This window comes from Mobula hypostoma, chromosome 15 (assembly GCF_963921235.1).
Source record: "Mobula hypostoma chromosome 15, sMobHyp1.1, whole genome shotgun sequence".
NCBI classification, from domain to species: Eukaryota; Metazoa; Chordata; class Chondrichthyes; order Myliobatiformes; family Myliobatidae; genus Mobula; species Mobula hypostoma.
Genome location: NC_086111.1, coordinates 28,814,973 through 28,830,529, shown reverse-complemented (window position 1 = coordinate 28,830,529; position 15,557 = coordinate 28,814,973).

The following is a 15,557-nucleotide window of genomic DNA, read 5'->3' as shown; positions in this document are numbered from 1 at the left end:
TTGCAATTCTTTGCTACATGCCCTCCCACCTGACACTTGAAACATATTGGTTGCCCATCCTTAGTGAACCTAGGCTGTAACTTGGGTCTACTGCTAGTAGCATGTGCAACACCTCTTGCTACAGCAAGACCTTTCATTGCTTGAATCAACTCAGGTTTTGCCCTGCTCTGCAACTACCTTGAGGACATCGACTAGAGTGACAGACTTAGATTCCTGAGCTTTGAGAGTTGAGCACTGTGCCTGGCTACTGCTACAGTTTGACTTTACAGTCTTTGAATTTCCTGAGGACTCTTCTGAAAACCACAGACGAGCCTCTTCTTGCACTTCTATCATTGAGGACTCATGGTTGCTCCGCATGAGTTGGTGGAGTTCCCTTCTAAGGGAAGGATCTCTGATGCCCTCTATAAATTGATCTCTGAGTACCACCCTCTTATTGGCCACAGATTCAGGGGAATGCTTCAGCAGCAAGTTAAGAACTTGGGCTAGGGCATGTGAAAACTCTCTTATGTCTTCACCTTCACACTGTTTGCGACTATATAAGCTATGCAGCAGCTGGGGTGTACTACAGTAGTCACTAAAAGCTTCCCTGAGACAGGTGAACAAGTCATCAGCCTGATCTTCCTCAGCATCACTGTGCATAAGTGCTTTTTCCAGAGCTGTACTCCTGAGCTGTAACATAACAAAATCATACTGATCCTGATCAGACTGACTTCTGGCACGAAGCACACGTTGGACTTCTTCAATAAGGTCATCAGACCTCCCATCTTTCTCAACATCCCCTGTAAACGGAGCAATGTGTCTTTCCCTTGGAACATATATGTAGGACCTTTTGCTTAATTCATCAAAAGTTGCCATGGCTTCCTTATGCCTACGACACAACTCTCTAATTTGTTCAGTTTGCTCATTCTGAGTGTAACATTTTGAAAACTCAAGTCTTTGAAGTCTCTACAACAAGCCTGGAAAAGGGGTTGCTGACGTCTCTTGCAGAAAACACGATGATTTCATGGCCACCGTTGCTCTGGATCACCATCACAGTTCTACGTCCTGGTGTCATTCCCGATGTCCCAGCCCAGTCTCAAGGCTCTACCGCAGTCTCCTTGTGATAACAGGCTCCCCTTCTGTCCCACGGGAGCGGCTGTCTTGTTCTTCACCACTGCCGTATAATGTATTGTATATTGTACTGCATACAAAAATCAAAAACCCTCTAAACTGGCTTGGAATTACCCCTCTCCTGGTACCAAATTCTGTAGCCTGTTGAAAACTACACACGCAGGACAACAAATACTATTTCGGGTCTTAAACTCCTTTAACTGTTTCAGATGTTTTATTGCAGAAACAGGGTATCAAAATAAAAACGACAAAATAAATTTAAAAACACAGTTTCCGCCATTAGAATCTCAGTGTAACTTCAAACCTCACCCTTGTTACGTATGCAGTATGAAAATAACTAAAACAAAGTATACAAAATCAATATGGTAGTGGAAATTCTAAAAAAACAACAGAAACAACATTAGAATCCTACCAACCCTGTACCTTATACACAACAACAAAAACATGAATAAATATATCTCATCTTAATTAAGAGATATACTCACATGTGGCACACATGTGCTTAACTTCCAAACGCATTTAGGCTAGACCTTGAAATGAATTCTCCTTTCTCATGCTACGTGAACAGAGGTTAATACATTCACATTACTCTGTTACATTCACATTCAATCATGAAACAATGAAGAAAGACAAATAATCTTTTACAATATATTGCCTTGTAGTTGAATTACTAAAAAGACTAACCTAGTAGGCCAATTAAGGAACTTTGCAATCAGGCTATCCAGCGCTAATCAATTTACTCACGAAAATCTAAAGCATCCACATGTAAAACACATCAAGTTACTGATATTTTAGATTTGCAAACAAGTAAAAACAAATTTACATGGATATTATCACATATTATTCACCTTTCCTCACCAAACCTGGGAAAAGCATTCAAGTGTCATCTTTTCTGGAGCATGGCTACTCTTCGTTCTACTCCACCCATGCAAAATTACATCACCGTTTTCTCTTAAAGGCACAGGCATCTATTTTAGTATCAGCAGGGTGAATACATAAGTGCACTTTAATAATAAAGTCAACAGGTTACAATGGTGAGGACCATTGTGCTGCAACATGGTACAGTGGATCTCCCAGTCTACATGCCTACTGTGCTCACAGAAGGGTTTTGGCCTCCAATGAAGCTATGTTGCCACATTCATCAGCTGTTAAAGTAACAAAGTATCTTGGTAATTTGAATACTCTTCTAGATGACTTATAAAATTTTATGAAAGTACTTCTCTCCATGTGCACTTAATGCAGCACATACTTGACTCCAATAACCCTCACTGTGAAGAAAATCCCCCTCAGGTTCTCTCTAGATCTCCAAAGTTTGAACTTAACACTACCCGCTCTTCTCTTTGATGTCCTTGTCATTGATTTCAATGGGACACCTGTTTAACATGGTGCTGGCTCCAGTAGCATATTTCTAAGGCCCAAGACCACAAGGAACCTACTGGTGCAGGTATGCAGCAACAGCCATTTGGTCGACAATGGAGAAGAAGTCACTGCCAGTTTGAGCCCATCCTTATGCCCGACATTGGCACATCAACAGAGAAGCAGCTATGTCCTGCATAGGACCTGGTGCTTGATCTACCACATGATGCCTCATAAAAAGAATTTGGTTTTATGACGTTTTCTGTGCAGTTAGTGACTGGTCTTTTCCCATGTTTTGTGACACTTTTACAACATTGTTTTCCACCGATTTCCAGGCCCTCAGCATGCTAACTGGTGGTGTTTACAAAACTGTAGAGGAGCAATAAATTATTGTAAGATATTGGAGGAGAAGCTGGATTTTATATTATCACCCACCTGTTATTAGAAAAGAATAGTCAATGTGAGCACACAAATCCAGATGAAGTTTGCATGATCTATGTGCAGAACATGCTGGCATCAAATTCTTTGCCAGGAGTTTTGTGTATGGGCTTTTTGTTACTAAGCATGTTGAATGAGCTGTGCATAGCTTGCAGCAATATGTAAAATAAGCGTAAGACAGTCTGGGCTTGACTGTTCCAACAAATCTGTGATGTTAGAAAGACAGCAGCCATTATCTTGCCATCAATGTGCACTCAAAACGGATTGAAGTTAACTATGTAAATACTTATGAAACAGCCAAATATGCCATTAAAGGTTAAGGTGGTGCTATGGACCATCAGCAGAATTAGCAACTGCAGGTCACTTTGCTAACAATCAACACTGGTGTAACTCAAAGATGTATGCTTAGCCCACTGCTTTAACCTTTCTGCACCCATAACTGTGTGGTTAGGCACAGCTCAATGGGCATCTATAAATTTGCTGATGACAACTATTGTGGGCAGTATTTCAGATGGTGATGAGGAGGCATACAGGAGCGAGATAGATCTGCTGATTGAGTGGTGTCAGTAAGACTAAGAATTGATTGTGAACTTCAGGAAGGGTAAGTTGAGGGTATACATGCCTATCCTCATTGAGGGATCGGAAGTGGAAAGGGTGAGCAGTTTTAAGTTCCTGGGTGTCAGCATCTTTAAGGATCTACCCTACGCCCATTGTATTGATGCAATTACAAAGAAGGCACCAGAACAGTTACATTTCATTAGGAGTTTGAGGAAACTTGGTAGGTTACTAAGAGTCTCGAAAATTTCTAAAGGTGCACAGTGGAGACCATTCTAACTGGTTGCATTACCTTTTGGTATGGAAGGGTCGCTGCTCAGGATTGGAAAAAGCTGCAGAAAGTTGTAAACTCAGCCAGCTCCATCATGGACAGTAGCCTTTCCACTATTGACAGCATCTTCAAAAGTCAATGCCTCAAAAAGGCGGCGTCTATCATTAAGGACCCCCATCACCCAGGATGTGCCTTCTTCTCATTGCTACTCTCAAGGAGGAGCTACAAGAGCCTGAAGACACACACTTAATATTTCAGGAACCACTTCTTCTCCTCCACCATCAGATTTCCGAATGGACAATGAACCCTTGAATGCTACCTCAGTAATTTTACTGCACTCTTTTTGCCTTTCTTACTTAATTTATATATTTTATATATGTGTGTGTGTATATATATATATATATATATATATATATATATATATATATATACATGGCCTATCAGTGGCGTCAACAGAGCTTTATTAAGAAGGATTTCTTGCAGGTCAGCAGTGGTTATTTAAAAAGGGTGCTTTGAGAGCACTTGTCCATTATACATGGCCTATCAGCAGGCTTTAACCAGAGCACCAATCATGAGGTAAACAACAGGGAAGGTTCAGGATAAAAGGGAGACACTACCTAGCGGAGAGGTCATCGACAGAGTAATCTGAGGCAGAGCGGTAGGGCTTTGGCGATAACCGATTTGACGATAACGCGTCGAGGTGAGGTAAGTTACCTGTGTGGAATAGAAACAGGAAGTATGTCTGTGAGGTTGGTGTTCTGTACTGGGTGTCAGATGTGGGAAGCCTCCTGGACGGCCACATCTGTGTCAGGTGCATCGAGCTGCAGTTCCTTAGGGCCCAGGTTAGGGAACTGGAGATGCAGCTCGATGATCTTCATCTGGTCAGGGAGAGTGAGGAGGTGATATAGAGGAATTATAGCAAAGTAGTCACACCGGGGCTTCGGGAGACAAGTAAGTGAGTAACAGTCAGGAGAGGGAAGGGCAAGAGTGAGATACTAGAGAGTACCCCTGTGGCTGTCCCCCTTAACAATAAGTACTCCTGGTTGAGTACTGTTGGGGGAGGATGGTCTACCTGGGGGAAGCAACAGTGTCTGTGCCTCCAGCACAGAGTCTGGCTCTGTGGCTCAGAAGAATAGGGAAAGGAAGAAGGAAGCAGTAATAGGGGACTCTATAGTTAGGGGGTCAGACAGGCAATTCTGCGGATGCAGGAAAGAAACACGGATGGTAGTTTGCCTCCCAGGTGTCAGGGTCTGGGATGTTTCTGATTGCGTCCACTATATCCTGAAGTGGGAAGGTGAACAGCCAGAGGTTGTGGTATATATTGGAACCAACGACATAGGTAGGAAAAGGGAGGAGGTCCTGAAAACAGATGACAGTGAGTTAGGAAGGAAGTTGAGAAGCAGGACCTCAAAGGTAGTAATCTCAGGAACACGCAACAGTGAGTATAGGAATAGAGTGAGATGGAGGGTAAATGCGTGGCTGAGGGATTGGAGCAGGGGGGCAGGGATTCAGATTTCTGGATCATTGGGACCTCTTCTGGGAGAGGCGTGATCAGTACAAAATGGGCAGGTTGCACTTGAATCCAAGGAGGACCAATATCCTGACAAGGAGGTCTGCTAAGGCTATTGGGGAAAGTTTAAACTAGAATTGCTGGGGTGTGGGAACTGAACTGAAGAGATGGAGGAAGGGGTGGTTGGCTCACAAATAGAGAAAGCTTGGAGACAGTGCGAGAGGGAAAATAGGTAGGTAATAGAGAAGGGATATGCTCAGACTGATGGTTTGAGATGTGTCTATTTTAATGCAAGAGGCATCATAAACAAAGCAGATGAGCTTAAAGCGTGGATCAGTACTTGGAGCTATGATGTTGTAGCCATTACAGAGATTTGGATGGCTTAGGGGCAGGAATAGTTACTTAGAGTGCCAGGCTTTAGATGTTTCAGAAAAGACAGGGAGAGAGGCAAAAGAGGTAGGGGCATGGCACTGCTCATCAGAGATAGTCTCATGGCTGCAGAAAAGGAGGAAGTCATGGAGGGATTGTCTACTGAGTCTCTGTGGTTGGAAGTTAGAAACAGGAAGGAGTCAATATCTCGACTGGGTGTTTTTTATAGACCACCCAATAGTAACAGGGACATCAAGGAGCAGATAGGGAGACAGATTCTGGAAAGGTGGAATGGTATTGGACCGCAAAGCACTCCAGCGTGTGGTGAAAACTGCCCAGCAGATTATCGGCACCCAATTGTCCACCATTGAGAACATCTACCATAAACATTGCCTGGGCAGGGCGAAAAGCATTATCAAGGATGCATCTCACCCTAACCATGGACTTTTTACTCTCCTTCCATCCAGTAGGCACTACGGGAGCCTCCACTCCCGCACCAGCAGGCACAGGAAGAGCTTCTTCCCTGAGGCTGTGACCCTGCTGAACCTCACGTCACAGCGCTAAGCAGTATTGCACCTATATTGTACTGTCTCAGTAGTTTTATATTTGTGTGTTGTAGCACTTACTTTTTATTCACAGTTATTTTGTAAATAACACTATTCTTTGCATTTCTGGTCAGATGCTAACGGCATTTCATTGGGTTTGCTTCTGTACTCGGCACAATGACAATAAAGTCTAATCTAATCTAATCTATAACAGGATTGTCGTGGTGGGAGATTTTAATTGTTCCCCAAAATTGTCTGGCATCTCCCTAGAGCAAGGGGTTTAGATGGGGTGGAGTGTGTTAGATGTGTTCAGGAAGGTTTCTTGACACAATATGTAGATAAGCCTACGAGAGAAGAGACTGTACTTGATCTGGTACTGAGAAATGAACCTGGTCAGGTGTCAGGTCTCTCAGTGTGAGAGCATTTCGGAGATAGTGATCACAATTCTATCTCCTTTGCCATGGCATTGGAGGGGGATAGGAACAGATACGTTAGGAAATCGTTAATTGGAGTAAGGGGAAATATGAAGCTATCAGGCAGGAACTTGAAGCATAAATTGGGAACAGATGTTCTCAGGGAAGTTTACGGCAGAAATGAGCCAAATGTTCAAGGGATATTTGCATGACGTTCTGCATAGGTATGTTCCAATGAGGCAGGGAAAAGGATGGTAGGGTACAGGAACCGTGGTGTACAAAGACTGTTGTAACTCTAGTCAAGAAGAACAGAAAAACTTATGAAAGGTTCAAAAAACTAAGTAATGATAGATATCTAGAAGATTATAAGGCTAGCTGGAAGGAGCTTAAGAATGAAATTAGGAGAGCCAGGAGGGGTCATAAGAAGGCCTTGGCGAGCAGGATTAAAGAAAACCCAAGAGGATTAGATGTGAGAGAATAGGACCAATCAAGTGTGACAGTCGAAAAGTATGTATGGAACTGAAAGAGATAGCAGAGGTACTTAATGAATACTTTGCTTCTATATTCACTACGGAAAAGGATATTGGCGATTGCAGGGATAACTTACAGCAGATTGAAAAGTTTGAGCATATGGACATTAAGAAAGGGGATGTGCTAGAGCTTTTGGATAGCATCAAGTTGTATAAGTCTCCGGGACTGGATGAGATGTACTCCAGGAACTGTGGGAGGCAAGGGAGGAGACTGCTGCACCTCTGACAATGATCTTTGCATCATCAATGGGGACGGGAGAGGTTCCAGAGGTTTGGTGGGTTGCGGATGTTGTTCCCTTATTCAAGAAAGGGAGTAGAGATAGCCTTGGAAATTATAGACCAGTGAGTCTTACTTTAGTGGTTGGTAAGTTGATGGAAAAGATCCTGAGAGACAGGATTTATGAACATTTGGAGAGGCACAATATGATTAGGAACAGTCATCATGGCTTTGTCAAAGGCAGGTCGTGCCTCATGAGCCTTATTGAATTTTTTGAGGATGTGACTAAACAGGTTGATGAAGGTAGAGCAGTAGATGTAGTGTATATGGATTTCAGCAAGGTACCACATGCAAGGCTTACTGAGAAAGTAAGGAGGCATGGGATCCAAGGAGACCTTGCTTTGTGGATCCAGAATTGGTTTGGCCACAGAAGGCAAAGTGTGGTTCTAGATGGGTCATATTCTGCATGGAGGTCAGTCACCAGTGGTGTGCCTCAGGGATCTGTTCTGTAACCCCTTCTCTTCACGATTCTTATAAATGACCTGGATGAGGAAGTGGAGGAATGAGTTAGTAAATTTGCTGATGACACAAAGGTTGGGGGTGTTGTGGATAGTGTGGAGGGCTGTCAGAGTTTCAGCGAGACATCAATAGGATGCAAAACTGGGCTGAGAAGTGGCAGATGGAGTTCAACCCAGATAAGTGTGAGGTGGTTCATTTCGGTAGGTCAAATATGATGACAGAAAATATTATTAATGGTAAGACTCTTGGCAGTGTGGAGGATCAGAGGGATCTTGGGGTCTGAGTCCATAGGACACTCAAAGTTGCTGTGCAGGTTGACTCTGTGGTTAAGAAGGCATATGGTCCATTGGCCTTCATTAACTGTGGTACTGAGTTTAAGAGCTGAGAGGTAATGTTACAGCTATATCGGTTCCTGGTCAGACTCCACTTGGAGTACTGTGCTCAGTTCTGGTCACCGCACTTCAGGAAGGATGTGGAAACTATAGAAAGGGTGCAGAGGAGATTTACAAGGATGTTGCCTGGATTGGAGAGCATGCCTTATGAGAATAGGTTGAGTGAACTTGGCGTTTTCTCCTTGGGGGGTCGGAGGATGAGAGGTGACCTGATAGAGGTGTATAAGATGATGAGAGGCATTGATCATGTCGATAGTCAGAGGCTTTTTCCCAGGGCTGAATTGGCTAACATGAGAGGACACAGTTTTAAGGTGCTTGGAAGTTGGTACAGAGGAGATGTCAGGGGTAAGCTTTTTACACAGAGAGTAATAAGTGCCAGCAATGGTCGTGGAGGCGGATATGATAGGGTCTTTTAAGAGACTCCTGGCTAAGTACATGGAGCTCAGAAAAGTAGAGGGCTATGGGTAACCCTAGGTAATTTCTAAAGTAAGTACATGTTCTGCACAGCATTGTGGGCCAAAGGCCTGTATTGTGCTGTAGTTTTTCTATGTTTCTATACACTTCTTATCATAATTTATAGGTTTCAATATATTGACATAAATTAATATATATTGCATTGTACTGCTACCACAAAGAAATAAATTTCATGACAAATGATAGTGATATTAAATCTAATTCTGTTTCTGATTCTGCTGTTAGTTTTGAGTTTTGCGTCATGTAATATCATCAAACATTTATTAATTCCCGCATATTGGTCTTCTTTCCTAATGAAGCAGATGTTGCAAGGTATTCAAAGTCTGCGATCTTTAGCACTAATTTATAAATATTGGAAATAAGGGAGTAGATGTTCATGCTCATGATTATGCTGTATTATCACAGCAAGGGGCATATTTGAAGATATTGGAGTGACATGTGATGACTAAACTATTCAGACGCTGACATAAAATCAACTGCTACTGAAGAGTCACAGAAAGCAGTGCGTTGAGCCAATAGAATGTGAGCTCTTCACATAAGGAACTAATACAGTCAGAGAAATGTACACTTTGAGAAGGTCAAACAACTAATGGAGTCTATCAATTGATTGAATCGTGACTGTGGCAATCACGACTGTGAGAAGAAAGTTTGCGCACTTGTTTTCAAAGAAAGAACGCAGTCTGATCTACTTATTTATTATATATAAATGTAGTTCCAAATATAATCATGTCATAAAATATGGATATGACATAGCTTGACTTGTCAGTGTACTTGGCCAGAATACAGTACAATAGCTGTGAATGTTATGGGATGATTTTATAGATGTGCCAGTCATTATTTGTGGTCAGAAGGCTTGAAACTGAGGTAAGTATCTGCAAGTACAGTACAACATATTCATTTTATGGCTAAACACATATTGATAAACTGCTAGTGGACACAAGCTGGCTTTATATAGCTTCAGTCATTTGCAATATTGGGCAATTTGCAGATGTGTGCAGTGATTGGGTTCTACAGGGCTGCATGCCAAAAGTATGTCAAATACAGTAAAGGGAAGCTTGCAATTACATGGTATAAATCACAACCTTAGTTTGTTTCAAAACTTTTACCAATTACTTTTGAAGTGTAATCATTCTTGTAATGTAAGAAGTACAGTTTCAAATTGCCCACAGACTCCAAAAATAGTAAAATTATTCTGATTTATGTCAGTTTTTAGATGTTGGTTGGGAGATTAAATATTGGCCAGGAGGATTGGAATAACGTAATTACTCTCTTCAAAATAATACTTCAGAATCCTTCTTGAATACGCTGTAAAGTTGTGTCGTAAAGAAGACATCTTAAGCAGTACAACAGTCCCCCAATAACGTACTGCAGAGTCAACTTTCTGGACTGAGATTTATCCTACATCCTCCTGATCTAGAGGAATGATTGCTAATTACAGAGACACAGTTATCAGTAATATAATTATTCATGAACCATGATCTCCAGGTTCTCTTTTGGAGTTGGCCGAATAATTCCCACACGCAGCGATAATGCTGGGACTGTTCAGCAGATTAGGTGGCATCTTCAGAGGCAGGAACATGGAATTAATTGACCTAATAGTCTGGGGCCTGGCCGGTCAGATTGACTTGCTCACCACCTTCCCCCCCACTTTGCTGGATGTAGAGTGATGACCCATTTACCCATTTCATCCTGCGAAATGAAGAAGGCACCAGGTGGCCAGCATCTCTTTGGTGGCATATCTCTGATATCTGTTACCAGATCACCCCAGCATCCAGCAAAGGCACTGTAACCTTTAAAGTTTCATTGATGCTTAAAAACTATTTGAAAAAATTTGAATAGATGTAAGCATTTACAATATACTAATGATAATCAGGAGAAAAACTAAACATTACAAAATCTTCTCTTTACTACCAGCATAGAAGTACAGGAAACTGAATACATGCACTCCATGTTTTAGGAACAGCTTCTTCCCCTCTATCATCAGATTTCTGAATGGGGTCCATGCACCAATAAACACTACCTCACTATTTTTTATTATTTTGCACTACTTATTTATTTTTTTATATACAGTATACTTATTGTAATTTATAGTATATTTTATGTATTGTACTGTTGCCACAAAGCAACAAATTTCAGGACTTACGTTAGTGATAATAAAACTGATTCTGATTCTAATCTTAAATGTTAACAAATAATGACTTCGTCAAAGATGGAAATCATGTCATATGATTAATTCATGCCCATTCATTGCATTTTCAATATAAAATAAAACAAAGTGAAATAATTCTCTCACATGATATTTAGCCTTCCCACAGGGCTTGAATGAGAGCAGCCGGCATTTGTACTCTTGTGCATCCCTAACGTAATCTGAGAAGCCAGATGTAATATCTTCGCCTCTGGCAACACTGAGTTCAGTGGCAAAGGGGGAAGGTCAGATCCCTTGGTATCAGATGTTCCAGGTGGCCTTGGAATTCCCCCACTTGCTGTCTAAGAATGCTCAAGGTCAAAGTCAAGTTTATTGTCATATGCACAAACATGCTTATGCACAGGTGGAATGAAAATCTCACAGACACATATAGAGACACAACACTCAGAAGAAAAAAATATAAATTAACCATAAAAACCATAAGCTGAATGTCTGAAAGCAGCCTGTCCCAAAAAAACTGATCTAGGTCATTCTGCCCATTGATGATCTTCCATCAGGACTGTAAATAACGAGAGATAAAACAAGTATAAAGATGTGAAAACTGGAAAGGTATTGTGTTGTGACTGGGAACTGAACTACCAGGCAGGCACTGAAGCTGGTTGATATAAAAGGTTTTTATTCTTCAAGACTCTCTAATTAGCCACCTGAACTGAAAGTACATTACTTTTTTAATGCTCTTCGAATCACAGGTAACAGCAGGTGATTTAGATAGATAGATAGATAGACATACTTTATTGATCCCAAGGGAAATTGGGTAAACAATTTCAATATTGTATTGGGTAATACAAGTTCAATAGCTCCAATGACATTGTTTACTTTGCTACTTATGTCTGACAAATGGTTCCATTGAGTCACATATCTACAATGGAAGCACACCAAAATAGGCAAAACTCCTCTGAATATTCAAATATCTTTGTTAGGACAAAGTGTTTCTTATGGGTGGTCAAAGACCTTCTGAGGACTCAGATACCCAAGATTATTATTGAGAGGGCTCTCTATTCCCAATTATTGATAGGGAGAATGTATACCTAAGACTATTTGATGTGCTAAGTGAAAAATTAAGTCTAGTTTCTTGGTCTCAGTTGTAATGGTGCAAAAAAATTAGCCAATGCTGCCTGTTTAGACATCATCTAAATAATATACCTCATTATCTTACATTTGGCTGATGCATATACAAACATCTCATGGTCGTTGTCAGTTTACAGACCATATCTGTGGAGCAGTCTCCTGCTGCAGGCCAGTAGTTGTGCTCCATACGCAGTAAATTTGTTTACAAAGCTGTCCTTTGAAATTTCAAATGAATTACTGCTTCCAAATTACATTAAAAACTAAAGACTAGTTCACTGGATTGCAGCCAAGTCCCTGGATCTGTGATGTAACACTATGCCAAATAGTACAAGCATTCCCTTTCGTATCTCCAATTCTTCTTGCCAATTTCTCACTATTTCTCACTACTCAGATTATTCACCTGAAACCTTAAACCTGCTTCTCTTTCTGTGTTATCAAGATGTTGCCTCGGATGCAGCTGATTTCTGGCAACTTACTGCTTTTATTTTGGATTTCCATTGTCTGGCAAAATTTTGACTTTGAACCAAAGGGAAGGCCTGTTATCAATTGGAAACAGGAGAGATTAAACCACACAGTGAGTGACAGTGCAAGGTGAAAGTAAGTGTTAATGAGAAAAAAAACCCAACTAAAGATTGGATGCCGGGATGTTTCAATATCTGAATTTAACACAGAAATGTGAATTAATGGCTGAAAATCGGGAATGAAAATGCCAAGCATACTGATTGTTCGAAATTGTCAAATTCAATATTCAGAATGGGAGTGAGATGGAGAATTAAAGTGGCGGGCACTCTGGGGTTATACTTGCAAAGTGAACGGATGTGTTCTACAAAGCAAGTTCTAAATTATGGTTGTTCTCCCCATTCCAAGGGAGATTATGCTATCTTTGAAGGAGTAGGAATGTTGGTTCACATAGAACCAGAGTTTGGACCCATATAGAGTGGAAGATTTGAAAGTAAAAGGGTTGTTTCTCCTGTGGTTGCTCAGGAGGATGCATGGGAAAGGAAAGGGATTTCCATTTGAAAGGTAATCAATGAAGGGGTGTAAGAAAAGAGTTAAATGTGATTACTCCTTGGTGTATGCTAAAATAAAATGGAAATCTGTAAAACAGCATGGTGTTAGCCTAGAGTGCGATTATTTAGAGAAAGCCAAAGGAGTACAAGTCTACAGCCTTGAGAGTAGATAATGATGCATACATGTTTGTCTAGAGAAGGTGATGTGATTGTGCAGATGCAGGTGTCAAGTGGTGCCTCGTCATGGGGAAGTACTGGGGTAAGAGATATTTTAGAGTTTTGAAGGGATCATGAAGGGGATAAAATGGGCACTTTCTTTGTACAAGGGGTATCATAACTAGATCTAGTGCTAAGGATGAGGGAGAGAGAGAGGGAGAGGGAAAGGGAGGGGGAGGGGGAGAGAGAGAATGAATATCTGTGGTTTCCTCCAACATTCTGCAGATCAGCTTATTCAATGGATGATAAGTATGTTTGTTTTTCATGCTACTACTTAATTAACCATTTGTTTTTCTTTCTGTATTTTATATAAGTCTAATAAAGTGATTTCTTTTGGTCTAACATGTTTACAGTGACTCCAGAACCCAGAACTTTAAAATATTTTCATTACAAGAGGATGAGAGATAAAGTAATATATGGTTATGGCATCAATTAACCGTCTCCATCCTACCTGCTAGCATTTCCTGGCTTCTACTTAAAATGGCATCTGAGAACTATCTCAACAACTCAACAGCAAGTTCAAAGTTTCTTGCCTCATTCTGGCTAAGTTATCACGTTGGATTTAATGCTCTGCATTGCAGCAGATGGAGACACCTCTTTGCCCCTGCCATTTCAAATCCCTTCTTCATCTTACCTTTCAGTTTTTTTTCTTGGAAAAGAAACCACACACTATTCAATCATTCCTTTTCCATGTAACAACTCAATCGCTACATTATTGCAAATGATCACTTTGAAATTTTCTAAGTGTTCTTTGTCCTTTTCTAATAGGGCCAACAGACCTACTTGCAATACTTCAATCTTAGCCATCCAGAAATGTGCTTTGATTGATCTCACTGACCTTGTTAAATTGTGTTGGTGGTCCTTGGGAATAGTAGTCTTGGAATAACTATATGCAAGATCTTCTTCAGAGTTAAACAGTGTTTCAGATCACCCCATTGCTGTTTGTGTAAGTGGATTTTAGACCAAGTGCTTCCCTTAAAATAACAGCAGAGACAGAGTTTTTGAATATTTCTATGCAGATGCAGACAGATTCTTGATAAGCAAGGGGATGATAGATTATAGGGATTTCAAGTTGAGTTCATAATCAGATCACTTTATTAAATGGCAGAGCAGAATTGTGATCCCATGTAGTATTCTCTAACTCATACTCTGATCTTATGTGTCTGTTTATATCTTCAGTTGTAAGTTTCAAAGGATGATGATATCAGATTTCCTGTACGATACCATGTTGATGCTATCGGTTTCGGTGTGGCATTTCCTATGGTGTTTCGAATCCTTGCATCTGACAGCAAAGTGCCATCTTTGTAGTTGCCCCTATAAGAGCCAGAATACAATGTAAGCATAGCTTTTCCAGCTTTGTTGGGTTCCCGATTGCTGAATGACTGGGATGTTGGGATGACTTAATGTTGCAATGACGTAATGTTGGGATGACGGTAGGAATGTGTTCCTGAAACAGTGAGAAACAGTGCCTGCAAGAGATAGCTTCTTGGTAAAGGTGTGCCATAGTTACCCTCTGTGGTTAAAGTCAAAATAATTTATTAAGTCAAAGTAAATTTATTATCGAAGTGCACATATGTCAACATATAGTAACTTGAGATACATTTTCTTGCAGGCATTTACAGGAAAATAAAGAAATACAATAGGATTTATGAATAACTATGCATAAACAAAAAATTGACAAACAACTAATGTTCAAAAGAAGACAAATTGGCAAAAAGTAATAAATACATAATACTGAGAGCACGAGTTGTACAGTCCTTGAAAGTGAGTCTATGGGTTGTGAAGTCAATCCAGTGCTAGGGTGAGCGCAATTATTCATGCTAGTTCAGAAAACTGATGGTTGTAGGGTGATAAGTGGGCCTAAACCCAACGGTGTGGGATATGTTGCTCCGGTACCTCCTGGTAGTGGTGAGAAGAGAGCATGGCATGGATAATGAGGGTCCTTGATGATGGATGCTGCTTTCTTATGGCAGTGTTTCTTGTAGGTGTTCTCAGTTCTGGGGAGGGCTTTGCCTGTGATGGACTGAGCTGTATCCAACACCTTTTGTAGACCTCTCCACTCCTGCACATTGGTACTTCCACACCAGGTTGTGATGCAACCAATCAGGATACTCTCCACTGTACCTCAATGGAAGTTTGTCAAAGTTTTAGATGACATGCCAAACTAGCCAGAAGGTTGCGACGAAGGTTTCAATAAGGACGTGAGTGTATTCTTTGAATGCTTGCACTTTGGAGCAATCTGCATTGCCAATAAATGCCTGTGTACAATCGATCCGGAAGAGTTGAAGAAAAGCATGGAGTTTTGGGAACCTCCCTAATATAGGATATTCTGAGGTGTGGTAGACATCAGAAGTAGCA